At 38.4% G+C, this 11,168-nt stretch overlaps 1 pseudogene; it reads left to right on the top strand.

Annotated features, from left to right (window-relative positions):
* Positions 1 to 290: 290 nt before the first annotated feature.
* LOC114045614 lies at positions 291 to 1,538 on the top strand (annotated as a pseudogene).
* Positions 1,539 to 11,168: the final 9,630 nt, after the last annotated feature.

Here is an 11,168-nt window from a genome sequence, read left to right as displayed (position 1 = left end):
ATGTTTTTGCCTCAACCGGCCCCATTGAGGCTTAGGGGATAAGGAGTCATACTTCCAATACTGTGAGAAGTGTGATTAGGGAATGCTATAGGAGCTGGTACTCCCATTATCAGCAACCCTATTGAGAAGACTAGACTAGAATTAAGTAAGCTTATTTAACCCCTCTGAAGCTATTTTCCTGTCTGACCAGATCAAAAGTGAACCTGTGCTAGAACACCTGTTTGTGTTAGGAGCCCTCCTGTGTTCTCCTGCCCAGTAAATGGTGTTGCCTGTGAAACATATTGGAAGAGATGGGTATAGCCTTCTCAGACCTGTATCCTACTGTGGGGCTACAGACAACAGGAGAAGTGGTAGATACCATTTCTGGGCAACATCATTTGTGTTTGCTATAGAAAACTGTATGTGGGAATAGAAAACCAAAATACAGACACAAATAAACTGGTTTCCTATTGGAAATAGTGAATGGCAGACCATGATAGAAAAAAAATGGTTCTATCTTAATACATCATGGATATTGTTCCACAGCAGAAGTATTTGCCACATTTACAGACCAGACCAGACCATAAGAATTAGCTTCAATTAAGAACAGACAAAGAATTTGGAAATTGGTATTAGGAGGAAGAATGGGAAAAGCCACTGAAACAACACAATAGTTATATAGAAGTTTACTTGAAGGAAATTCTAATTTTCTATTCACATTAAAGGTTGGGCAGTTTATAGAAATGGTGAATGGTAATGATAGTGAAGTAAGGTGTTTAGGAGGTCAGAGACCAAAATCTCAAGACAGTTATCCTATTAGTTCTCGACCATTTGGTTGAGCCCCAGCATGAACCCCAGCCACGGAATCAGGCAAAGGAAACCACATATTTTTCTGGTTGAGAAAATTGTAGTAATGGAGTAATATCAAATAAAGCACATCAATCTTATTGCCATAGTAGACACCAGTCAACCAGTTTAAATGTCCTAGAACTGAATTGTATATAGTGTCAACATCACAACAAATTAATAGCTTCACCAGCAATGATGTAGACATGGAAACTGATCATTATTCCAATGGAGTTGGAGAGACTTCATCCAGTGGTTTGTAAATGGTAACTCTAAGTATGACCATGAAATGGAAGAATGTGACACTGAAAAGGAAGTTGATTCAAGTCACTTGAGGTGACAGCTTTGTGGAGGAAGTCAAGTAGCCATTAAAAGAATGATCTACTTTGGAAGAAAATCACAAGGTAGGAGGGAACAACTAAGGAAAGAATGTGGCAAGAACACTGTAAATAAAAAAAAAAATGTTAAAAGATGCATTAAGTTTCCTTGCTTATTCACATTGCTTGTGCAGTCTAGTTGGAAACCAACTTGATCAAATACAAAGAGAACCTGTGTACTCAGCTCTGAACAGCACAATACTGGAGACTTACAATCTGCCAAAGCAACTTCCACATGCTCAAGCAATGGGACAGGTCACACAATATCTAGGATTGATGGCCTGATCAGGAATCAGATCCTTTGTATTTGCTATGGTGGAAGACTATCTTCATTAGCAATGCATTTAAGAGCTCAGATCTATATTGTGGTATATAGTCAATGCGGAAGCAGATCAGTTCTGCCAATTTGAAATTTAGATTTTTAAAAAAATTATGTACTGGGGACAGGTCTTTGACACTTTACATAGCTTCCTAGTTTATAGCATGATGCAAATACTTTTCTAACTCAATGTTAGGAGAAATTATTTTCCATCTTTAACTTCTTAGTTGTCTAAGAGTTAAAGTATTGCTGAATTTCAGATATTCAAATTTGATCATTACAAATCCTTTAAAACAATTACCTGGAAAAAAAAAACCCAAATCCTGCCTTTTTGAGTCGGGAGGGGGTGTAGAGGTGGAGGAAGGAACTATTAGAACATGTGTTTGTGTTAGTATGTGGGTGATGTAAACTTCAAATTGGGAGACTTTCCAACCACCTTCCTTCCCCCTCCTCTGCTCCAATCATAAGCTGTCAATCAGTGTAATTTGCAAAATGCATAAACACCTGACAGTTTGGATTAATAGTGTTGATGGAAGAAATAATTTTTAATGTGTACTAAAACTTGAAATACTCAGGAGCTGAGTGAATATGTTTGTTGCTACTTAGAATCTCAACTTTAGTCCCAGTAGTTTTGTTTCAACCTGGTCTTTTTCAACTTTTTTTCCTGTTTAACTGCAATGAATCAAGTTCTGTTGTAGACTCACAAGTTTAATTGTTGCATCACAACAGTATTATATGTCAACAGTGTGGTTATGACATTTATTTATATAAAAAACACAAATATTTAGTCAATTTACAGTGTTTTAATTGAATCTTTGTACACCTTCATTTTAAGTGCTTAAATGAGTACTATATTGCATTACAAATTTTGATATAATTAACCAGCCATTAAAAATTTACTTCTACAGATTAAAAAAAAAAAAAAACAGTGGAGGCTATGCAAGACATCATTGTAAGTGATAAAACTTTAGTATTTAGTGAATACTTAACAAGAAATTGCTTGGTGTCTAGAATTCTGAATCAGAAGGTTGAGAGAATTCATGGACTGACAGATGAAATCCCCATACTACAAATACAGATCTTAAAATATCGTAGAGAATTCAACCAATGTAAGGCACTGCAACCACACAGTTATAACACATGGAATTATCCACATGTAAAATTGATTCATGAAAACATAATGATATTTTAATAGATGTCACCATCCCATATACGTATAATAATCCCAATATGTTAATAAGGGGCACAGTGTTTCCTCTCCACCGCCACAACAAGCTCCACCACACCAGTGCTCCTCCTCGCCCCTGGACTGCCCCTCAGAACTGTGACCCAGATCCAAGGATGGGAAAAGCAAGAGATTCTTGCCTCAGCACTGGCAAAGAGATCCCTGTAATTCCCCTCTGATCAGCCACTTGATTCCCCTTCTGTCTGTGGGCCAGAAGCTCAGAAGGCAGCCAAGGCCCACACTCAGAACTTACAGCTGAGACCTAGCATCTCTTTCACTACAGTCACAGACTTTTCCCACTGACCTTCTAAGTTGTCTTTGGCATTCATGGGTTGAGAAGTCTGGAAACCATCACAGCTGCCCACAAATCAGTCCTCTGGGGCCTGCTCCAGGGTCACTGTGGCCTGCGCACATGCCGAATTGCGTTCCTCTCCCCACCTGGCGTGATATATCTTTCTGATTAACCATCCAGGAGGTCTTGGGCTGGAAATTTGTTTCACTCTGCCTTTTTGTGGGTTCTGCTGCTTTATAATTTGCTTAAAGCCATTTTTATAGGTATTTGGAAGGGTTTGGGGGAGAGCTCAAGCAAGTCACTGCTTTCACTCTGCCATCTTGGCTCCACCCCAATAATCCCAATATGCAGAATGAAAAACTTTCAAAATATAGATACTTTCCTGAGGATGAGGCACCTATCATCCCTGCTGTCCTATTTGCTGTTGAATTTTTTTTTTAAACTAAGGATTCTTCCAGTAAGCTATCATAGGTGAGCATACATCCTAATAATTTTGTTCAACTACAAAAAGCATTTATTTTGTCTCACCTGAGCAATAGTCTGAAGAATATTAAATGTAAAGGAATAATAGGGTAGCAATGTGATATTTCTGATTCCCACTTACTTGTTCTATTTAGGACTATTTCTCTCTAAAACCCATCAGAAACAAAAAAAAAGAATAAGAAAATGGCAATAACAAAAACAATGATTAGATTGGCTCTTGCTTCCACATAAATTTCTTAATGTTATCTTTTGTCCTTCATAAAATTCATCTTCATTCTTCTGTGTACATCTTATATCCATAAATAGATTTTAAATGCCTTGATGCCAATGACTACCTAATTTTGTCTTTGTATCCTCAGCACCTACCAAAAAGCATTGCACATAGCAGGCACTAATGTTTATTGAATTGAATTAAATGAAATCAATGTGAATTGAATTGAATTGAATTGAGAAAATCCAAGGATTCTCAATTATAGAGAAGACTTTACAGGGAAAGTGTGATTTGATGTGGGTTTGAAAGCCAGTTAGGATTAGATAAGGGAATAAAGAAAGAGGGATATTTTAAGTTGAAGTAAAGGTGAGCAAAAATGTGGAGTTGGAGTGGTATTTGCAAGGGGTTATTGGGAGATGGATTAATCAGCTGTGAAGGGGCCACATAGAGAGAACAAAGGGAAAAATACCCTGGAAGCAGATTCTGCATAGCCATGTATTCTGGAATAAAGACTTTGAGCATACTTACCCATATTTCTCTATATTTGCTTTTTGAATGGTCATACTCAAAATGAGATGGTTTAAAAAAGCTGATATTGTGTGTGTACGTGTGTGTGTGTGTGTGTGTGTGTGTATGTGTGTGTGTACATGTTGAAAAATAGGTGTTCTGGTGACAGAGTAAAGGAAAGAAATAGCTAAAAATATTGATAGACAAAATTCTCCTGTCAAACTAATGCCAGTTCTCAGCTATCAGGACCCAAAAAGAAGAAGCAATATAAAACAGTTGTGAGATGTGACTTTCACCTCTACAGGCAGCATACTGTTACCAACTATTTTTCCATTTCTCCTACCTACAGAAAAAGAAGGAAGCATTAATTTGCTAGAATGTTCATGGGGCAAGGAATTTAAGGTAACATAATTATGTTGTTTCATTTCTCCTCACTGTAAATCTTTCTGAACTATGTGAATGCACAACGTCTAGTTTTAGCGAATAACCTGAACCTAGTAGAATCATTCATTTATAATCAAGAATCTTATATATCTTGGAGTCATGCTCATATGATTCAGTAATTATTAAACACTACTTTCAATGCCTTCTATTGAAGCATCTATGATTCATCATAGTGCAGAGATAACCTTGGGTTCTTGAAAAGCATCTCCATAGGCCCCAAGTTCTGGCAAATTCTATGTAACAGGCTTCCACATGATATCCTTCCAAATGTTTGAAGGCACCTAACAATCCCATCAGTCTTCTCTTCACTAATTCTTTTCTCTTCTCCTGACTGTGCTTTTGATTTTAAAGACTTTGCCACCATGATCCTGCTGTACTTATACCCTAGAACTCCCATCATTACCTGAAAACTTCTCACTCTGAAGTATCCTTCTACTATGTCACCTTTAATCTCTCATTGGTGATTTCTTTTCTGGGTCTCCATATTGCAGAATTTCTAGAATGTAATTGAAAATAGTTTAGCTTCCATATAGAGCCTATGAAATGGCTCCATTTGGGGCATGGAGCCAGGCTGGCCATGCTTCTTTCCCCTTGTTTATTTAAGATTTTGCAACCATCCCCCCTGTAGTTACCTTTTATTCCCACACATACTCCCTTTCCAGCTTTTAAAAAATATATTATTTTTCCCCAATAGAAAATAAGCTCCTTGAGGGAAGGGACTGTTTTTCTCTTTGCTTGATTTGTATACCCAGAGCTTAGCAATGTGCTTGGTAAATAGCAAGTACTTCCGTGGCAAATAATAAGTACTTACTATATGCTTATTGTCTACTTCCCTGCAGTCTAACTATCCCCAATTCCTTCACATAAATCTCATATGACATAGTTTTACCTTCTTAGTCACCATCTCGGTCATCATTCCATACCAGGAAGGAGGGAGGCTTATTGCCTTTTGGGGAAGTGGTGAAGATTTCTGCTAATGGGGGAGGACAGCTGCTCTCTTATTACCCTTCTTAGGGAACCAGCCAAGGCAAGATAATTTTCCCACTAAGAAGATGCATGAAGAATGGAGATTTCTCTCATAGTTCACACCCACCCAGAATAAAGAAGCAAGCCAGAAACTTCTTCAGAGGAAGCATAACGGGAAACCAAGTAGATAAAGATGGGTTGCAGAGATGGCATGATAGTAGGGGAAGCTGTTGATTGTATACCTGGACTTAGATCTTTACATAAGCACTCAACTCTGGGCCTATTAATTAGGGGTCTCTGGTCATAGAAAAAGATTGATCCCATATCTTCACTACTAGAGTCATAAATTTAAAATATCTTGAGTTTGATAGTAAGGGAGGAAGGAGAAGAAGAGAAGTGAAAGGGCACTATACTTATTCTTTCATGTTTCATGTGATTTTTATTACTTTAATTTTAATGTCTGTCCTGATTAGATGTTTACTGTTTCAATATTGTTTCTGAGCACTTAATAGCTAGGCCTGAATCAACTTAGAATATTCCAGATTTCCTCCATGGAACTCCCAAAGCATGGGAGCAAAAGAGCTTTGATAAGTAAATTGGCATTAAAAGTCATCCCATGCACAAGTCTGTCAGGCTTGCCCAACTTGTACCCAGAGACTCTAGAATTTACCTGTGAATCCTTGGAGGAGCTCAAGCTATTGTTTGGAAAGACCCCAGCCCCCTCCAGCAGACAATGGATAAAAAGAGGTGAAATCATACATGCCCTTTTCCTTTTATGTTTTTGCCTTGCCATAGTCATCTTTAATTCCCTTCAGGGAAATTGTCTTTTCTCTATGCTCCTTTGGTGGCTGTTTGGTCCTTGTTTGCTTAACCTTCTTGCCAGGTTTGTCTCCTCCAGGGTCTTAGCCATCAACTTCCAGATTACTGCTCAGGCTATGTACCAACCTACGACCCAGTCCAAGGTCTCTAGCCCACTGGACCTGAATGAAGTCTGACCCCTTGAACTCCATCCAGCAAGGCAGGGACAACTCTATGCCCCTTGCCTGCAGAAAGAAGTTTAAGAAGCTGAGATCTTCACCCCTTAACCCAAAAGAATTTGGGCCCCATTTGTTTGAGGGGGAAATGAGAGAGTACAGGCTCAAGCTGAGAATTTGGGTCCCATTTGTTTATGGCCCTAGAAAAACCCTACCTTGGACTGTCTTTGAACTCCCATTTTATCAAGGAAGTCTCTAGCAGTCATCTGAAGCTATAATCCTATTAACTGGCCTCTCATCATCACCTAATCTCCCAATTCTCTGTTACTCTTAACCTAGCCTAGCCCTTCATTGTCTATTACTTCCTGATGGCCCAAGGCTACTTCTCACCCTAGAGCCTATCCAGACACAATTCTACCTCCCAGTTACTCCTATCAAAATCCTCCCTAGATACCTCCTCCAGTCACCCAAGCCTACAGGCTACTCCCATGAAGATCTTGCCTAGACCCCTTCTCCCAGACTCCTCCTCCAGTTACCCCAAACTACTTAGCCACTCCTAGATCCCTCCCACTGTCTTTCTGTATATAAGGTCCATCTCATCTCCATTAAAATGCTCAGATTTTTAAGAGTCTAACCAAGGGCTCAGATTCTTAAAATCTAGCCAATAGCTCACTAATTTTCAGATTCCTTAAGAGTCTGGCTAATATGGCGGATCTTTAATAAACCTTGTCTTTGGCTGAAAAAAAAGTCTTCCCAACTGGAACCTGAGACTGCCTTGAACTAGAAGGTGGGAACAAACAAGCTAAGTATATTTATTTGTGTGCATGGTACAACAAATGATATGAATGTGGGCTCCTCCATGGCAAGAACTATTTGATTTTTGTCTTGGTATTGCTAGCACATCATACCAGGTCTTACACATAGTAGGTGTTTAATAAGGGTTTATTGAATTAGATTGAAAATCATGAACAAAAACAGCTTAGATCAATCTTTTAGAATCAATAAACATTAAGTTTCATGTTCTGGTTCTAGGAAGTCCAAATGATTTTGAAATATATATATGTGTATCTATGTATGTATATGTATATATTGAAATATATGTATGTATGTTTATGTATATGTTATATGTATATGTATATGTATATGTATGTGTGTGTGTGTGTGTGTGTGCATATGTGTATAAATTCTTTAAATCTTGATACCCCTAGGGGTTATTAGTAGAGAGAGGAAGTGTGAGTTGGCAAAAAAGTTGAGTGGCAACAAACACCAAGCAGTAAGAGATAACAAAATTCTGTTGGTTATTTATAGGTATGGCCACTATCAACTATCACCAGCATTCCATTTTCTACTTGAAAATCTTGGCAAATGGGAAAGAGGAGGGAGGTGGCATCAAGGAGGGGAAGGGGAAGGAATGAGCATTTATTAAGCCCCTGCAATGGGCCAAGCACATAAGTGCATTACAAATATCTCATTTGATCTTCACAGTTTACACTTGAGTAAATTCAAACAGGCAGCAGTTAAGTGACTTGCCCAGGACCACACATCTAGTAGCTTGAACTGTATTTGAATTCAGTCCTTCCTGACACCATGCCTGACTTTCTATCTTTCATGCCACTTAGCTTCCTCTAAGAAGAAGGTAGAAGATTTACCAGGTGTGGAGATACACCAGGTAGTACAATTTATTTGCTGGGTACACTATTCTAGCATCTGCCAAAGAAGATAGGAGCCATCACCACCACCACCACCACCACCACCACCATCATCATCATCATCTAGCAACTCACATTTCTATAACACTTTAAGGATTGCAAAGTTTTTCCACATAATTATTATAATAAGAATGCAGTACATGTATTATCTCCTTTTTACAAAAGAATAAATTGAGGTTTAGTAATGTTAACTGATTTATTTAAGTCCACTCACCTAGTTAGTGTGAAAGAAGGGATGCAAACTTACATCTCCTGAGTCCAAGTACTCTTTCCATTATGCCATGGTGCTTCTGTTTTTATTTGAATAGATTACACAGAAGTGTAAGAACAGAAATCTCAAGAAACACTAATTTGCTGATGTTTGATGGACATTTACCAGTTGAGGGACATATAATACCAACTGAAATTGGTAGGAGATAATTTTAGTTTGATTTAAGAAGAAATAAGAATGGTTATATGATTGCTATATCAGTTTACTGCCTGTTCAAATGAAGATATTTATATTCTACAGGGTACAGAAATGACAACAACTGAGATTTTAGAATGTCCTTAATTACTTAATAGACTAGCTTCAAAGACTTTGCTAAACATAGACATATTCATTTTAGAAGCTAAATGATTATATGCTTTTTCCTCCTCTTCAAGAGTACAAGGGAATATTCAAAAATATAATGTGATCTAATTATGTGTTCATATATCCCCTAGTGTGGAAACACATTAGATTAATAGGCTCCAAGACATAGAGCTTTAGAGCTGAAAGGAACCTCAGAGATCATCATTCTAGCCCAATATGTTCATTTACCTGATCATATTCTGCTCAAAATGTCACCCTTTTCTACCTCTTCATATCACTCTTTTTCTGCTTTCCTAAAGCACTTCAATACAATTTAACAAATATGTATTAAGCACTTACTACATATAAGCAGAAGTATGCTGGTAAATGTTTAATAACCAGCTCTCTGAAAAGTCACAATCCACTTTTAATTTAATTTGCTTTAGTAACATTTTCTCCATCACTTTCTTAAGTTTTGGCAAACAATAAAAAAGAAATAAATATATCAAGCCAGGATTTGTGGCATTTGGTAATTTCCAATGCTCACACCGAAAATTTAGCAATTGGTTCTCTTGAGCCTATACAAGCTAGCTCCAGCACACCTCTACATGCAAGGCATGATGGGAGATAGAGGGGAACCAAGCCTTGATATGATACAGTCCGTACTTTCAAGGACTTTTTGTGTCACTTGGTGGTAATAGATGTACTTATCCACGAGGTATGGAGAGAAGGTGACAGCAGAGATCTGGATATCATGCTCCCTTGTAAAGGAAGAAAACACTTTTAGCTGAAGACCTAAGAGAAGGTTTCAATAAGAGAGCGACACAAAAGCTTAACACTGAAGGATGGAAAAAAAATTCTTGACTGTAGAGATGAGTAAGGCATTTATTTCAGCTATATAGATGAGCCTAGCCTGTATGAATACCATGAAGCAGGAAATTGAATATCAAAGTCAAGAAAAAGTAGTCCAGTGTGGCTGATAATAAAGTTGATATAATCATCATCACCACCACCACCACCACCATCACTACTGAATGTGTTTTATCTCTCTAAGGGAATTGCAGGTTCCTTAAGGATGTGGACTTCAGGGTCAGCAAAAGAAGCTGAGCTTTTCCACTCCCTAACCTGTGAGATTCCATTTTCCTACCACTAACAAAGGGATAATAATACTTTGATTATCAAACTCACAAGAGCATTATGGAAATTAAAGATGAGAGAAGTACTTTTTTAGTATGTCACAGTGGGAATTCCTTTCATATGTGGTTTGGACAAGATGGATGTGTCTTCCAAATCTCAAATTCTATGATCCTGTGATTCTGACATACTTGAAAGTGTTTCAGAATAATCAATAGAATTGAGGGTAGATTCAAGATGGCAGAACACAAGGAAGTGATACAGTTAAACTATGGCCCACAACTCCTCCAAAGGGACCTATAAAATATAACTGACTGAATCCTGATGGAAAAATCCTGAAAACATGACAGTGAGTACTTTAACTCAGGTTAGGATAGGGAGAGACAGGAGAGGTCTGCAGACATTGGGGACAGGGTCAGAACAGGAACATGTGGGGCATGGAACTCCAGCACCCAGAAATAGGCTTTACACCAGCATGAAATGAAGTCCCAAACCTATATTGGGACACAATCAGCCCCACACTGGATACTACCCCCAAAAACAGTGCCAATTGACAGTTTTGTTGCCCACTACCCACGCCCTTGTTGTAACTCCAGGGCACAATGAGAAGGGGACCTATGCACAGCGTAGGGATGCCCTGGAGAGTAAGCATTCAGAGGAAGGAGGAAGTTCAAAAGCCATAAGTACCAGCAATGGTGTGGCCCAGATCTTCTTCTCAAAGCAGGGTCTTACTCTAGCCCAGCCTGGAAAGAAATAATCAAGGTAGAAAATACTGATCAAAAAGGAGCCTAGATTTTATCACGTTGAAACAATAGTTTTCAACTGGCTGATACCAGCAGTCTACATTGGTAGAAACCTAATTCAGATCAAGGACTTGCAGAGCTTAGATCTGGGAGTAAAAGATTAGACTTTTCCCTAGATAAATCCATTTGGGAGCACTGAAAGCTTGCTTGTTCCCAGCCTGTTCCTGATATCCCAGAATAACACAACATGAAATACCTCAAATATGCCCAAAGGAGCAATAAGATCAGCCCAGACCTTTCCTCCAGAAGTGTCACAGAGCCCAGCCCTAACATCAAGTCTGAAGTCTGGAAGTAGGCTGGAAGAATGGGAAAACAAGCAAACAAACAAAAAAGAGCCATATGATGA

Source organism: Vombatus ursinus, unplaced genomic scaffold (genome assembly GCF_900497805.2).
Source record: "Vombatus ursinus unplaced genomic scaffold, bare-nosed wombat genome assembly UNPS02014779.1, whole genome shotgun sequence".
Classification (NCBI taxonomy): domain Eukaryota; kingdom Metazoa; phylum Chordata; class Mammalia; order Diprotodontia; family Vombatidae; genus Vombatus; species Vombatus ursinus.
Note: the sequence above shows the minus strand (reverse complement) of the source record. Positions and strands in the feature narration are given on the sequence as shown.